The sequence below is a fragment of the Suncus etruscus genome, chromosome 4, assembly GCF_024139225.1.
Source record: "Suncus etruscus isolate mSunEtr1 chromosome 4, mSunEtr1.pri.cur, whole genome shotgun sequence".
Lineage (NCBI taxonomy): Eukaryota > Metazoa > Chordata > Mammalia > Eulipotyphla > Soricidae > Suncus > Suncus etruscus.
In genome coordinates this window covers 122,448,357-122,465,672 of record NC_064851.1, presented here as the reverse complement: position 1 = coordinate 122,465,672, position 17,316 = coordinate 122,448,357, and the positions used below count along the sequence as shown (strand labels likewise).

General features: G+C 41.6%; 1 pseudogene; it reads right to left on the bottom strand.

Moving 5' to 3' along the window:
- On the bottom strand, positions 1-13,751 carry LOC126007203 (nucleoside diphosphate kinase homolog 5-like; annotated as a pseudogene).
- Between the last annotated feature and the right edge of the window lie 3,565 nt (positions 13,752-17,316).

Genomic DNA, 17,316 nt, shown 5'->3' with positions numbered 1-17,316 from the left:
TTACACAGTAATTTGTATTTTTTCCTTTGAAGAACTTTTAGCTTCTTCTTTACTTTTATTTGGACAGTTATGCCTAGGTTTGTTGGGATTATTTTCCAGTAACCAATCAGCTAGCCAGATCTAAAAGGGAAAAAAAAAAAAAGCATTAAATTACTAAACATCTAAATATTTTCTTTAGTATATGTATTATATCTATTGAAACTTCATTTTTTAAATTACTTTAAGAACAAGAAAAATATTAAAAATTAAGTTATACATGGACCTGTAATTTATACTTACAAATTTATATATCATTATAAATCAGTGAAAATTAAAAACTGTTTTGACCATATCTGGTGGCTTTCAGCAGTGGTGCAAGCGATAAGTTATTATTAGCCTTGCTACGCGATAACCTAGGATGGGCCTTGGTTTGATCCCCAGTGTCCCAGGAGTGATTTCTAGTGCATAGCCAGGAATAACTCCTTAGCGTCAACAGGTGTGGCTCCAAAACCAAAAAAACAAACAAACAAAAAATAGAAATCTCCTGGCAGGCTCGGAGGATCATATGGGATGCCAGGTATTGAACCCAGGTCAGCTGCGTGCAAGGCAAATGCTCTACTCACTGTGTTATCGCTCTGGCCCCTAAAATATTTTATTTGGGCCACATTAACAAAGCTCGGAGCTTGTTCAGGGATCACTTGTGGCAGGGCTTGGGATGTTGGTGATGGAAAATGGATTAGTTGTAAGTGCCTCACCCTCTTTACTATCACTCTAGACTGACCAATCAAAATTTCTATTAAAAAATTTAATCAGAGTAGTGTTGCAAGCAGTAAGGTGTCTGTCTTGTACACGCTAGCCTAGGATGGACCACGGTTTGATCCCCTGGCGTCCCTTATGGTCCCCCAAACCAGGAGCGATTTTTGAGCACATAGCCAGGAATAACCCCTGAGTGTCACCAAGTGTGGCCACAAAACAAACAAAACAAAACAAATAATTGAATCACTAAGTTTTACATTATGCAGGATGGTCAAGTATTGTTTCAGCTTGGGAAGGAAGAAATAAAACTATGCCCTTTCACAGATGATACAATTCTATATATGGAAAATCCTAAAGAATCTACAAGAAAAGTTAATCCAAGCATTTAGCAGTGTTACAGTTTACAAGATTAACATAAAAATAATCAGCTGTGTGGGATTGGTGGTTGAAGATCTAATGCCTGAAATGACTGTTATGAACAACTTGATAAATCACGGTAATATAAAAAAATTAGGAAAAAATCCAAAGCATCATCTGTGTATCTAAACATCAGCAATAAACAATACAAAAAGAGGGGCCGGAGAGATAGCATAGAGGTAAGGCGTTTGCCTTTCATGCAGGAGGTCATCGGTTCAAATCCCGGCGCCTCATATGGTCCCCCATGCCTGCCAGGATCAATTTTCAGAAATTGAAATATCAATATTTCAGAAATAACCCTTGAGCACTGCCGGGTGTGACCCAAAAACCACAAAATAAAAAAACCCCAAAAAGAACATATTTGTTGATTATGGAACTGGAGAAATAAAATATCTAGGAATAATTAATATAAAACTAAAAAACTAAAACTAAATCAAAATATAATTAAAATAAAAAGATAAGGCCAGGGCCAGAGAGATAGCATGGAGATAGTGTGTTTGCCTTGCATGCAGAAGGATGGTGGTTCAAATCCCGGGGTCCCATATGGTCCTCTGAGCCTGCCAGGAACGATTTCTGAGTGTAGAGCCAGGAGTAACCCCTGAGTGCTGCTGGGTGTGACCAAAAAAGGAACAAAAAAAGATAAGGCCAAATAAATGTAAAGATCTAAATAAATGGAAAGATCACGTTCATAGAAGACTGCCCACGTTCATAGAATTAAGACTGTTGGGGCTGGAGAAATAGCACAGTGGTAGGGCATTTGCCTTGGCACGCAGCCAATCCAGGACAACTGGAGGTTTGAATCTTGGCATCTCATATGGTCCCCTGTGCCAGCCAGGAGTGATTTCTGAGTGCAAAGCCAGGAGTGACCCAAACACCAAAAAGAAAATAAATTAATATTGTTAAACTGTTTAGACATTAATAATACCAAGTGATTTACCAATTCAAGCCAAATTTCCAAGTTATTTTTGTAGAAACAAATCAATCTTCAACTCATATGAACTTCCATAGGGTTGCAAGTAATCAAACCAAACTGGGGAAGCTCAAAGCTCAAAGGTCTAGCATGCATGTGTGCTTTGCCTTCTTGGAGCCCTGAGTTCAATCCTTTGGCATTCATGATTCCCAAACAGTGCCTCGAGAAATCCCTGATCTTCAACCACTTTGAGCACCATTGAGTGTGGCCAACAAAACCAAACCATACCAAACCAATAATAATGATTTATAAAACAATCAGGAAAGCAGATTTGTGGGGGGGGGGGGGTCACACTCGGCAGTGCTCAGGGGTTACTTCTGGCTCTACACTCAGAAATTGCTCCTGGCAGGCTCAGGGGACCATATAGGATGCCAGGATTTGAACCACCATCCTTCTGCATGCAAGGCAAATGCCTTACCTCAATGCTATCTCTCCGGCCCCAAGGAAAACAGATTTTTGAAAACAATTTTGGTGGGTGGGGAGGCTCCTGCTTCTTATTCCTGAACTTTGGGGTCACTGCTGGTAGGCTCGAGAAACCATAAGGGGTACCAGGGAATGAACTGAGGTTAGCCACTTGCAAGGCAAGCGCCCTACCTATTGTACTATGGCTCTAGCCTCTATATTTTATAATTAGGAAGAACAGGCTCTCTGTCTCTGTCTCCCTTTCAGCTGCTCTCAAGGCTTCCCTGCTGACTGACTTTGCTGACTCTTTTTGCTCATTTTCCTTGCTGATTCTCTCTTCTCTCTCTAACACTCCTTCTTATCCCCTCTCTCCCCCCAGGCAGACTCCTTTACCCACGTATTCCAGGTATGGGCGGTTCTGATCATTCAGGTGGAATAAACAAGAAGTTGGAGAAGAGGATACTATACCACATGGTAGGGCCAGAGGCTGGAGAAATATTATGGTGGTTAGTGTATTTGCCTTGCACATGACCGACCTGGGTTCAATCCCCAGCACACCATATGATTCCCTGAGCCACCAGGAATGCTCTCTGGGCACAGAGCCAAGTGTAAGTTTTGAGCACCTCAGGCCAAACCAACCCAAACCAAACAAAAATGTGGTAGAGCCAGAAAGATAACATAGCAGTTAAGGTGCTTCCCTTACACACAACTGAACACAGGTTCATTTCTTAGCACCATATGTGGTCCCCAGCAATACAAGGAGTGACCTCTGAAGAGCCAGGAGTAAGCCTTAACCACAGTCAGGTGAGTCTTCCCTGCCATTTCCCTCAAAATAGCGTGGTATTGACATATAACTAAACATATAGACTAATTTGAAATGGCACCAAGAATTCAAAACTAGATCCATACACATGCAATTGATCTTTCGCTAATGGATATATATGTATACTTACATATTTAACCAAGTCTATTTTCTTGTTGTATTCTTCAAAAGATGGTACTTGGGAGCTATAAATAGAGTACAGTGCATATAGAATTTGCTTTGCATGCTGCTGACTTGCTTTCCATTCCTGGCACTTTATATGGTCTCCTGAACCCCACCAAGGTAGGGTTTCTGATCTCTGAACACAGAGCCAGGAGTAAGCCCTGAGCACCACTGGTTGTGACCCCACCCCATCTCCCCCAAAAGACACCATCATTAACCATCAGGGTAGGGCAAATTAAAAAACAAAAATAATATACCACTTAATATATAGTACTTTGACTATAATAAAATTAAAAACTGCAAACTGTGTGTTAGCCATGACATAGAGAAGCGGGAATGCTCATAAGTTGCTTGTTGAAAAGTGAAACTGTTAAAACCACTAAAACATTTGGTAGTTCCTCTATTGGCTCAAAAGAATTATCATATGAACTATTAATTTTACTCTTAGAAATATACTACACAGGGGCTGGAGGGGTGGTACAAGTGGTGGGGTGTTTGCTTTGCTCGCAGCTAACCTAGGACAGACCATGATTCAATCCCTCGGTGTCCCATATGGTCCCCAGAGCCAGGAGTGATTTCTGAGCACATAGCCAGGAGTAACCATTGAGCATCACCAGGTATGGCCCAGAAATATAAAAAGGGGAAAATATATATATTACACTACACATAAATTTATTTGTTAACTTGGTGGGGGAGGGTCATACCTCTTGGTGCTCAGGGATAACTCCTGGCTTTGTACTCCAGAATCACTCCTGGCAGGCTCCAGAGTTTTTTATAGGCTGTGGAGATTAAACCCAGGTTGGCTACTTATAGGCAAATGCCCTACCTACTGTACTTTCAGTCTGGCCCAGTCCAAAAAATAGGCACAAGGAGATAGTCATGCACAAATGAGTCTAGATTGAATTCTGTCTCTGTAAGATATCCATACTACTATGGGTCATAGGATAGTCTAAGAAGGTAAATTCACAATTGCCTTCCATGCTGCGATCCAGGTTTAATCCCTAGCATTGTCTATGAGCCAAGTTAAATTACATAAGAAAGGAGCTAAATTACCTATACAATAGTTTTGTATGCTTTTGTTTGTTTGTTTGTTTGGTTGGTTGGTTGGTTTTTAGGTCACACCCGGCAGCACTCAGAGTGTGTGAATCCTGGCTCTGCTCTCAGAAATCGCTCCTGGCTGGTTCTGGGGAATATATGGAATTCCAGGATTCTAACCACCATTCATCCTGGGTTAACTGCATACAAGGAAAATACCCTACCACGGTGCTGTCTTTCGGCCCCTATAAAATAGATTTTATGGTGTTTTTTTTTTTGTTTGTTTTTTGGTTTTTTTTGTTGTTGTTGTTGTTTGTTTTTTTTTGTTTTTGTTTTTGTTTTTCACACACCCAGCGGTGTTCAGGGGTTAATCCTGGCTCTATATTCAGAAATTAGTCCCAGCAGGCTGCAGGGAACCATATGGAATGCCTGGGATTGAATATGCGTCAGTAGTATGCAAGGCAAATACTCTACCTGCTGTACTATCTCTTTGGTTCCCAAATAGATTTTCAGGGCTTTTTGTTGTTGTTGTTAAACCACCTCTTGGCACTTTCATTGTTTCAAAGAATACAATGTTTAAAAAGAAAAACATACAAGACATCCTTTAATGTGAATAAAAGAATTTCTTACTAAAGGGTCTGCTGGCTTTTGCTTACAAAGATTTGTGAGTCCTTTGAGCAGAGTTGGTGTTACATATAAATTTAAATAGTCCACAGCAGCTTGTCCAATTTGAATGGGCTCTATAATTACTGAAAACACAAATATATTGATTAAAGCTTAGAAATAATGAAAAACTATAGTCATTAAGCAAGTTTAAAGAAACCAGAACAAGGCACATTGTGTAATAGTTTGGCTGACAGTACACACGTTTAACACTACGAGAATGGCAGAAAATAATGACTAACCTATGCCTAAGATTATAATTTTGTTTTTATCTGTATCCTTCTCTATATTTCCATGCCTAAAGTAACTTTAATACACAGTGTTATAAATATACAAGCATACAAAACCTATAAGAATCTTTCTAGTTCTTAACCCTAAAATGTGTAGGTACAAACTACTTACCCTCTTTTTTTGTTTTTTTTTTTTTTTAGGGTCACATCCAGCAGTGCTCAGGGAGGGTTACTCCTGGCTCTGTGCTCATAAATTGCTCCTGGCAGGCTTGGGGGGGGCATATGGGATGCCAGGAATCCAACCACCATCTCCCCTGGGTTGGCCGTGTGCAAGGCAAACGCCCTACCACTGTGCTATCTCTCCGGCCCCTATTTACCTTCTTAGAGACTAATGAATCCACATTTAAAATCTGTCTGTAATATATATTCCTATTTATTTTTTATATTTTAGACACAAACCATGTACATTTTTGAATAGTAAAATCCTTTAAGCTTTGTCTGAAAGTAAAACAATGCGTTTTACAAGTAGATCTTTTAGAGCTAATATTCACCATTTTCTGGGGGCGATGGTGGTAATGGTTGAGCCATATCTAGTGGCGCTGGAGGACCATATGCAGTATAAAGAATCAAACTGGAGTCTGTTGTATATAAAGTGTCTTAATCCCCACATCAGCATGCGCAATCCCCATCATTTGAGATTAGTCTTCATCATACCTCTTAAAATTTAAGTCCTCATTGGTCAAGGGTGGGTGAAAGGAGATTTTTTTTTTTTTTTTTTTGGTTTTGGGACCACACCTGGCGGTGCTCAGAAATAGCTCCTGGCAGGCACGGGGGACCATATGGGACGCTGGGATTTGAACTAACCACCTTAGGTCCTGAGTCGGCTGCTTGCAAGGCAAATGCCGCTGTGCTATCTCTCCGGCCCCAAAAAGGAGGAGATTTTTTCGTGGTTGGTGTATACCTAAATCTCAGAGAGACAAGGACCAACAATGGGATTGCTTTCCAGTACTGTGGGAAAAGTTTCTCCTTATGCTTTACAGATTTCATTCAAGAATTAAGAACAACCTGTAGCATAATGTTTAGGCTTACAATATAGCACTACAAATCAAACATTCACTGATAATAAATTAGAATGTACTTTAAAACTAATTTTTTGTAATTCCCACAATGTGGGAATGTAGGCCCTGAAAACCAGTTTTGCTCTGAACAGCAAGCTGAGTTTTCCAATTTCAGATTCAGGTTTTTAATTATGGAGAACTTGAAAATAAGGGTCCAGGAAGATACAACAGTGGGCAGGGTGCTTGCCTTGCACAGAGCCAAACCCAGTTTGATTCCCAGCACTCTATTTGATCCCATGATCCCTGAGCATGGAGCCAGAAGTAAACTTTGGACACCATTGGATGTGGCATCAAACCAAACCCAAACACAATGAAAATATGATCAAGGGGCCAGAAAGATAGTACAGTAAGTAGGGTGTTTGATTTGCATGCAGCCAATCTAGGTTTAATTTCCAGCATTTATTTAGTCTCATGAGCTGTGCTAGAAGTGATCCCAGAGTAAGCCAGGAGTAAGCCCCGTGCAGCACTAGGTGTGGACCCCAAATTTAAAGAAAAAAAAAAAGTACATTGGGCAGGAGCATAGCACAGAAGGTAGGGCATTTGCCTTATAAGTGGCCCAACCAGGATCGATTCCCAGTATGTCTATATGTTCCCTCTGAGCACTACCAGGAAAGACCCCTGAGCACAGAGCCAGAAGTAACCCCTGAACACCACCAGGTGTGACCCAAAAACCAAAAACAAACCAAAAAGCTAAATAAAAATATGACCAGAATGTATTCCAGTAAGCCTCTGATCTGCCTTCAGAGCTCCACTTCCTCCCCCAACTCTCCCAATGAAATAAAAGCCAGCAGCGGAATGTAAGTGCCTATAACTCACCTTCAGGAAACATGAATCGAATTTCTCTCTCGGAGGCAGCAAAATTGTTGCTCCCGTGCAGTGCGTTCCTAACTTCATCTGTGCCGTACAAGGCCCTGAGACTAAAAGCAAGTTAGAACGGCCCAACGGTGACCAGAAGTCTTACAAGTAATGTAGCTGTTACCCACATATTCACATGCTGTATGATACTTAACTGCTATTAAATACAGATGAGAAAAGGAAATGGTAAGATCATGAGAGGGACCTAGAAATAGTTTAGTGTGTGTTAGATCCCAGGCACCACCAATACAGTGAACAGCCAAGAGTGAATCCTGAGCAAGAGCAGAAGCACTGAGTGCTACTGGGTAAGGACCCCCACCCCCAAAAAACAAGATCATAAAAGTGCATTTATTCTACTCAATTTGTTGATCTGTTGATACCATACATTTACAATCACTGATTTATAAGAAAAACCCAAAAAAATTTATAAAAGAAAACCCCACATATAAATAAACCTGTACATTTCAAAACTTTTCAAGTTTTGATGCTTTTCTTTTTTTTTTTTTTTTTTTTTTTTTTTTGTTTTTTGGGTCACACCCGGTGGTGCTCAGGGGTTACTCCTGGCTGTGTGCTCAGAAATAGCGCCCTGGCAGGCACAGGGGACCATATGGGACACCGGGATTTGATCAACCACCACCTTTGGTCCTGGATCAGCTGCTTGCAAGGCAACACCGCTGTGCTATCTCTCCCGGGCCCGTTTTGATGGCTTTTCAAGGGCAAACTGTATTTTTAATTTTTTGAAAAATTGGCAGGAAATTTTAGGCAACACCCACCAGTGCTCAGGGGCCTATTGTTGACTGTGTTTAGGGGTGACTCCTGGTTCAAGGGACGGTATGTGGTGCCAGGTGTGTGGTGCCAGGGATTGAACCAATGTTGGCTGAAATGGTTTGCATAAAGGAAAAATGATTTACCGCCTGTACTATCTCTCCAGCGACTCAACTGCATTCTTTAGACTTGTTTACAATCAATTTAAATGGGGGCTCATATATGACTTTTTGGGGGGAATAGGCTCACTCCCAGCAGTGCTGAGGGGACCAAACAACCACTACCCAACTGAATCCAGGGCTTCACATGCAATGAATGTCCTTTCTTTGTAACACCTCCTGGCCCCTCAGACACATTGAAATCTGCAGGGCTACATGAGGAAGTAGCTCTGAGTTTGAAAAAAAAAGATGCTTTATGGAGAAGTATAAAATCAATGCATATGCAAACTTACAGGTCCTCTATGTCTTTTTAATTCCATAGTAATGGTACTAAGAACTTAGGTTTCAGGGAATTCTAGTATTATCAATATTTAAAAAAAAATAGTTTGATGCCAGAGTGATAGTACAGTGGTAGGATGTCTGCCTTGTACCACTGTTGACCCTGAGTTCGATCCCAGCATCCCATATTGTCTCCCGAGCCCATCAGGAGTGATTTCTGAGCTCAGAGCCAGGAGTTATCCCTGAGCACTGCCAGTTGTAGTCCCAAAACAAACAAAAAAGTAAACTGAGTAAAGCCAAAGAAAACCCTACTAAACTAATTTTCACCAAGGTAATAATAAAGATCCAAAGGGATCTTATCCCTATCTTCACAATTCAGTCTTTGTGGGGGGTGTTGAGGTCCTTGGGAGAAGGTCCTTTGGGGGACAGGGGGTAAAACTTTAGTATATTCCAAGGAAAATTCTACTTCGGGAACAGCTTCATTGTAAGTGATGAAGGATAATTACTGGGGCCAGAGAGATAACACAATGGTAAGGCATTTGCCTTAGACGAAGAAGAACGGTGGTTTGTATCCTGGCATCCTCTATGGTCCCCCGAGCCTGCCAGGAACAATTTCTGAGCGTAGAGCCAGGAGTAACCACTGAGTGCTGCTGGGTGTGACCCAAAAACCGGAAGAAAAAAAAAAGAAAGAAAGAAAACTTTCAAGTCAAATTTGTAATTTTTTGTTTTGTTTTGTTTTTTGAGTCAGACTCAGCAGTGCTCAGGGGTTACTCCTGGCTCTGAGCTCAAACATCGCTCCTGGCAGGCTCGGGGAATCATATAGGATGCCAGATATTGAATTCAGGTTTGTCCTGGGTCGTCTGCATTCAAGGCAAATTCCCTACAGCTGTGCTATCACTTGGCCCCAAATTTTTATTATATTTAAATCAGATTTTTTTTTCATTTTTGGATTTCATTTTTTCTCCCAGAGAAAATTACCTGTCTGGATATGTCTCCTTAGCCAGCAAACTATTGCTTGGTCCCAAAAGTTCTTTCCAGTAGGAGACAGCTTTATGTCTAGCTAATATCATGGCCACAATTGGTCCAGAACTCATGTAAGCTGTTAAGTTGGGGAAAAACATTTTCCCATATTGTTCCACATAAAAGTTACTACATTGCTCAGGACTAAATTGTAGCTTTCTTCTCTAGAAGAGAAACAGAATAAAGCATATACATGACTGTTCATGAACCACAGAAGTGAGCTTACCACAGAGGGAGTTTGAAGAAGCTAGACCTGTATTTGGGGTAACACTCTAGTGGAGGGGCTAGGACTATATTTTAGGGGACATGATAGCTAGACTCATATTTGGTGGGACAACCTAGTGGAGGATGTAGTGTAGGAACATTGTTTACATGAAATCCTTCCACTAACCATTAAGTGTTGTAAGATTAGTGCCTCAAATAACATAAACTAATTTATATTTTAATAAATTATTTTATAAAATTTTATAACCTTATTATAAATACATTATAAAATGACAGTTCAATAATAGTTTATTAGGTGATGAATAATTTGAAATCTGGTTACATACAACAAGTCTTTGTTGGCTTGATGCTTTGTTTGTTTTTTTGTCACACCCTTCAGTGTTTGGGGTTTACTCCTGGCTTTGCAGCCAGGGATTGATCCTGGCAGACTCAGGAGACATACATAGGATGCTGGGGATTGAATATGGGTCAACTGCAATAGCCCTACCCATTGTGCTACCCTTTCTGGCCCCACATGGCAGGTTTCTATTATAAAGAATGAGTTCACATTCCAAATTATATAGCTTCTGAATCTGCAGGAATGAGTAAAGAGCTAAAAATATTCTGTTTTTTGTTTTTTTGTTTGTTTTTGGGCCACACCCAGTGATGCTCAGCGGTTACTCCTGGCTATGTGCTCAGAAGTCGCTCCTGGCTCAGGGGACCATATGGGAAGCTGGGGGATCGAACCTCGGTCTGTCCTAGGCTAGCACGGGCAAAGCAGACGCCTTACCTCTTGCGCCACTGGTCTGGCTCAGACTATTCTATCTTATGGGAAAAAAATGTAAAGGCATAGGAAAATCTTGGGAGAGCTGAAAGTATTAAATGGCATGCCTCTCTGGAGTCTGGGATTTTGGGTTAAACAGGACAAGTGGAGTAAAAAAAAGTAATTTTATTTCTCATTTATTTATTTATTTATTTATTTTTGGTTTTTGGGCCACACCCTGTGAGGCTCAGGGGTTACTCCTGGCTATGCGCTCAGAAGTTGCTCCTGGCTTCTTGGGGGACCATATGGGAAGCCGGTGGGATCGAACCCGCGGTCCGTCCTAGGCTAGCGCAGGACAAGGCAGGGCACCTTACCTTCCAGCGCCACGCCCGGCCCCCTATTTCCTCATTTATATCTCTTGAGTGGGGTGGGGAAATTCTGAAACTTTCACACTTAGAAAGAATAACCCTACATTTGTTGCTTAACTACTAAAAAGCAATAGGGTCTCATTCATCTATTTCTGTCTCTCTTTCTCTCTCTCAACACACACAACCCTATACACACACATGCAAGAAAAAGGCATGCTCACAGCATCTCCAGCAATTACCTGAACAATGGTAAAATCCAGCTCTGAGAATAATATCTTTTATTTCCTCCTCTTTGTCAAACAATATCCGGTTTGATAATGGCCAGAGTTTTTTTCTACATATATTTGGGGGTAGGAACATGGATGCTCCATTTCTAGTTTTTCAGGGAACAAATTAAATTTCTTGACAGGAACAAACTATAACGACACAATTTAATGTCATTGTCATTAAGAACAGTACTGTTTGGTGCTTGCTATCACTGATAGTTAGAAACATCTGGATCTTCATTAAAATTTCCTTTCTTTGTTTTTGGGCCACACTTGGCAATGCTCAGGGATTACTCCTGACTCTGCACTCAGGAATTACTCCAGGAAGTACTCCTAGTGCTGGGGTGTTGGGGATCGAACCCGGGTCTGGCTTGTGCAAGACAAACAACCTACCCGCTGCTCTATCCCTCTGGCCCCTGTACCTTTATTTTTATTTTTTAAGACGTGTGTCTTAATAATAAGGACTTTCAGGGGGCCAGAGAGATAGTATAGGGTGTTAGTGCACTCGCCTCTTCCATGTTGCTGACCTGGGTTCCATCCCCAACTCCGAATCTGATCCTTGAGCATTGACAGGAATGACTCCCGAAACACAGAGTCAGGGGGTAACCACTGAATACTGCTAGATGTGGCCCTGAAGCAAATAATTCACTCTGTATCTGGGGTTTTCCTAAAAGTTTTCCATGAGGCAGAATCACCCCTGGGGGCAAGCAGGCGCGTGGTCCATGCAACACCAGGCCAGCTGGCAAACAAGAGCCCTGGATGCCAAAACCTCCCGGGCCGCACATTCCAGCCCCTCACCCCGACACCTCACCTCAGCCCGGGCACCTTCCGGCTAACAGTTTGTTGCTAGGAGACCTGTTAACTGTCAGGGTCAGTACGGGGGCACCCGAGGGCCAATCCAAGCCGTCTCTGGCCATTTTTTTTTTTTTTTTTTTTTTTACATTCTTCTTGTGACAGCAGTGGACTTTCTTAACATTTTCTTCTCTGTTTATTGTACGTTATTCTCGCTCATTGGATCACTAGGATAAAGTTAAGAAAAATTCTATTCCTACATCCTTCTTCTGTCTAGGAAGTATCTAAGGAAATCCTGGCCAAATGTTTGTCTCCTTTCATCAGAGATGTTTTACAATCATAAATAAATAAATAAATAATAAATAAATAAATAAATGTAATCATGGTGCTTAAAGATATTATTTAAAAAAAATCAAACTTCAGGTCTGGAACAATAGTACAGTGAGTTGGGAGCTACTTTTGCTCAAGATAACCTGGATTTGATATACAGCAGTTAGTCTTCTTAGCATTTAGGGGTGTGGCCCCAAATTCCCATCTTCCCAAAAAGGGGAGAGGGGAAAATATCAATCTTCGACTTGTGAAATAACTAGTCATAATAAAAAGGTTTCACTACAATACCTCAATTAAGCTAATGGGACCAACTGCTGGCCACGGAGCATGACCCCAAATGTCAGCATTCCCTGTTTTCTTGCTCTATCCATGGGTATCTTTTTATTTTATATTATATATATATATAAATATGTTTATATATATTTTATTTATTTTATATCTTGTTTATTGGGCCACACCTGGTGCTGCTAAGGGCTACTCCTGGGCTCTGTGTTCAGAATCACTCCCTGGCAGGGTTGGGGGACATATGGAAGCCTGGGATGGAACTCGGGTAGACCACATGCAAGGCAAAATGCCTACCCTCTGGGCTATCACTCTGGCCCCATGTCCATAGTATTTTGGCTTCTCAGTGCACCAAGAATTATTTTTGGACCAAGGGAGTAGGTTAAGGGATTGAGAACATGCTATATACTTTGTATGGCAGGAGCCCCACTTTCATCTTCAGCACTGTATATGGTCCCCAGAACACCCAGGAGCAATGTTCTGAGCACAGAACCAGGCATAACCCCTGAGGCACCGCCAGGTGTGGCCCAAAACAAAAATAAAAAACTGCAAATAATGCTACAGGAGATTTAATTTATACCATAAAAATGATTTTTTTTTTTGCTGTTATCTATAAAGTCAACACTGTATAAAGAAATTTACATCTGTCTTTTCATTTAATGAGGTGTCTCCCCATTTGGATCTAATACAGCTTCATTTTTTTTTTTCAGAATGAGAACTAGTATTAGAAACTTTAACAGTGGCCAGATCAGGCCCCCAACAACTAATACTAGATGTCTTAACTAGCATGTGGGTCTTGACATGATAACTAAATGGAATATGTGAACACTGATGAGATTCTAGATGATAAAAAAATAAAAGTTCACTAAAGCAGCTAAAAGACATTTAGAGGACAAGTTAGAAAATTTTGTCACAGATTTGATACTAGCCTATGTGACAGATTTTAATTGAAAAAAAATCAATGATTTTCCTAATTTCATGATGCAGACGAAAAAACTATTATGCTTTTATATGATTAACTATATATACATTATATATACAATATATATATTTCTAATTTGGGCCACACTTGAGTGTTCGGCGAGTTGTTCCAGCTCTGTGTTCCCGAGGTCATTCTTAGCAGTGCTTCAGGGATCATTTGATGATTGCTGGGGATCAATCTCCCAGTCACAGTTACCTTTCTTTTGGTTGGTTTGTGTTTTTTGTTGTTGTTGTTGGGGGGGGGGCACATCTGGCTTTGCTCAGGTTTATTTCTGGCTCTGCTTTCAGGAATCACTCTTGGTGGTGGTTTCCTGGGATCACACCAAGGAATCAATCAACACACACCAGGAGTTACCACCTTATGTGGTGCATATGTGGTGCAGTGATGGAACCCAGGTTTGCCATATATAAAGCAAGTGACCTACTATTGTACTATCTCAGCACACTATTAACAACTTTTTTTTTTGGGGGGGGGACACACCCGGCGGTGCTCAGGGGTTACTCCTGGCTGTCTGCTCAGAAATAGCTCCTGGCAGGCACGGGGGAACTATATGGGACACCGGGATTCGAACCAATCACCTTTGGTCCTGGATTGGCTGCTTGCAAGGCAAACGCCGTGTGTGCTTATCTCTCTGGGCCCTTAACAACTTTCTTAACTGTGAGACATGATATTGTAGTTTAGTAAAAAAAAAAAAAAAAAAAAAAAAAAGTCCTTTTTTAGGCAATGAAGTATCTAGGAATGCATTTTCTTTTTTTTTTTTTTTTTGGTTTTTGGGCCACACCCGGTAACGCTCAGGAGTTACCTCCCTGGCTATGTGCCTCAGAAGTTGCTCCTGGCTTGGGGGGACCATATGGGGACACCGGGGGATCGAACCGCGGTCCCGTCCAAGGCAGCGATGGCAAGGCAGGCACCTTACCTTTAGCGCCACCCGCCCGGCCTCCCGGAAATGCATTTTCTTAATGTTTTTTTATTTACTTTCAAATGGTTTTAATTTAAAAAAAATGCTGTACAAACATTAATTACCCTGCTGAAAACAAATCTGTAACATCTTTGTGTTTTTATGTTTGAGGTGTGATAAATTGTCACTGATTAGCATAGATAGTTCTAAGTCAGCCTTGAAACTAGATTGCTTTGGTGTCTTGAAGTATGGAGGGGTGTTATCTACTGTATAAATGGTAGTTGAAGCTTTGTTTGAACTATGCAGCCTTAAATTGAAGGAGTTTCTTTTGGTGAAGTGTGTCTGTATTTTCCCAGTTTTCCTAGGGGTCTTTTTTTTTTGGGGGGGGGTCACACCCAGCAGCGCTCAGGTGTTACTCCTGGGCTCCACGCTCAGAAATCACTCTGGCAGGCTTGGGGGACCATATGGTGATTGCCGGGACTCCAACCAATGATCTTCTACATGAAAGGCCTTACCCTCCATGCTATCTCTCCCGGCCGCCCCTAGGGGTTTTTTTTAATGCAAAGTTTGAGCACTCTGTTGGTGCAAGGAGAAGAGGAACTGTTTGCCCCGAGTAATGAACCAGAGTGTTTTTCTGGTCTGGAATCTTTTGTAAAAGTTATTATTTTAAAAAAAAGGTGTGTGTAAAAGCCAGAGCAATAATATAGAGAGTAAGGCACTTGCCTTGCACATTACCCCACTTGGGTTTGTATCCCTAGCTAGCACTGCATGTAATTCCCCTGTAGCTCCAGCAAGAGTGATCCTGAGCACAGAGCCAGGAGTAAGATTCTGAGCACCATCCTAATTGTCCTCTCCAAATAATCTTGTATACAAGGGACCCGAGAATACTCAGTGGCCTACAACACAGGCCCTGCAAGTGTATGCCATGAGTCATCTGCTTGTATCTGCCCTAAGCATGATTCATATAGCTCCACTGTAGAACCTGGTGATTTGGCTTGCCTGTGATCACGGGAGACATGAGTGATCCCAGCTCCACCCTCAGCCAGGAGTGTGGAAGCTCCAAAGAGAAACTTTAGAAAAACTCCCAGACAGAATCATAATTGGGAGAAAAAAAATATGTGCAAGCACCAGGACTGGAAGGTGAGATTCTCTAGTAAGCAGGTGTGAAGGACTGAAAAGGAACACCGGCCTCAGTGATCACCACAGTAGAATGTGTGAGTATCAGAAGCCAATGTGCAGACCACAGCGCAAGCGAGCACCACAGCTATCTGTGAGAGCAAGAGGTCCTGGCATCTGTGACTCCCATCACCTCAACAACGGTGGCTATAAGGGAACTTAAAAGTGCCATTCATGATGGCGATTAGCAATGTTGTCTTGCACATTTGAAAGTTGCTAAGAGTGTGTGTGAACACAGAGCAACTACAGCATAATGAGAACAAGCAATGGTCTATGTGAGCCTTACATAGAGTTCACTGAGTCTTTCAACATTCCTGTGGGTTTGAAAATTTCAAAATAAAACTTGAGAGGAAATGTGTGACTAGAGAGGTTCTTGAGAAATCATCCACAGAATCTCAGGATTGCGAGGTTATTTTTTGATTGTAGTCTTTTTTTGGTTTTGGGTTTTTTTTTTTTTTTTGGTCACACTAAGTAATGCTAGACAGATCATTGTGTGTTTAGGAATCGTACCTGGCAGTGCTCAGGGAGCATTTGCTCTGTGGAGATTGGAGCAGAGATCTGGCTGCTTACAAGGCAAGTATACTACCTGCTGTATGGTTTCATCTACTCAGACTTATTAGATTTTACAGATTTACTGAGGTTTCATACTATCTTTTCCTGTTCTGAATCTTTTAGCTTGTTTTTGTTCAGGGCCACATTTGGCTATACTATCTCTCCAGACCCAGTTTGCTGAATTTTGAATGGTTGTATTTCAAAAGGGACAAATAAACCAATTAACGTTTTGTTTATTTACAAATAGGCAGGACATACAAATAAGCACTAAGAAATAAGATAATATGCATGCCCTAAATGCCAGGTCTTTCTGAGAGCTGATAGCAAACAAGATTTAATTTCTTTCATTTTTCTCAAGAAAAGGAAAGTCTCAAGGAATGTCACTAAATTTTTCTTTTCAAGAAAGCCACAGGGAGACAAGGGTTTCAGGGGAACAGAAGTGATCTGTAGGTACAGACAGAGTCAGGGGTAAGCCTTAAGCAAAGATGTGAGAAAAAAAATAAAATAAAAAGCGCATGATTTGCATGCAGCCTGCCTAGTTAGATGCCCACACCTCCACCCCTATCCAGCCCAGCTGGGAGGACCCTTCAAACTCTCCAAACAAAAACTAAAACACAAACCCCCCCAAGACTTCCTGCTTCCTTTCCCATCTGTGAAATCTGCAAAAAAAAAAAGTCGTGGAAATGAAAATCCCTTTTTCCTCCAGTATCCCTCTACTGAAGCCTGGTGCTTATATATACCTGGGAGTGCTTAGGCTTCTACCGAGACTTCTACTACGCAGGTAGCAAAGAAAAAAAAATTCCCAAAGGAAAAATAAAATAAGCAAGACCCAAAAACCTGAGTGCTTTAAGGAGAAACAAACAGGCAGCAGAAAACAATTCTGGGATTGGGCAGAATATGGGACTTCACTTTGAAGCCCAGAGAGCAGGGCCTGGGAGAGACCAGATAGCGCCTCGGCCTCGGGAAAAAACACGCCCCTTCCGTATCAGCCAATAGGCGGCGGTGGAGGCGCGTCAGAAGGCGGGGCTACCAGGCTGGATGGGCGTGGCCAGCGCGCGGCGGGGCAAGGCC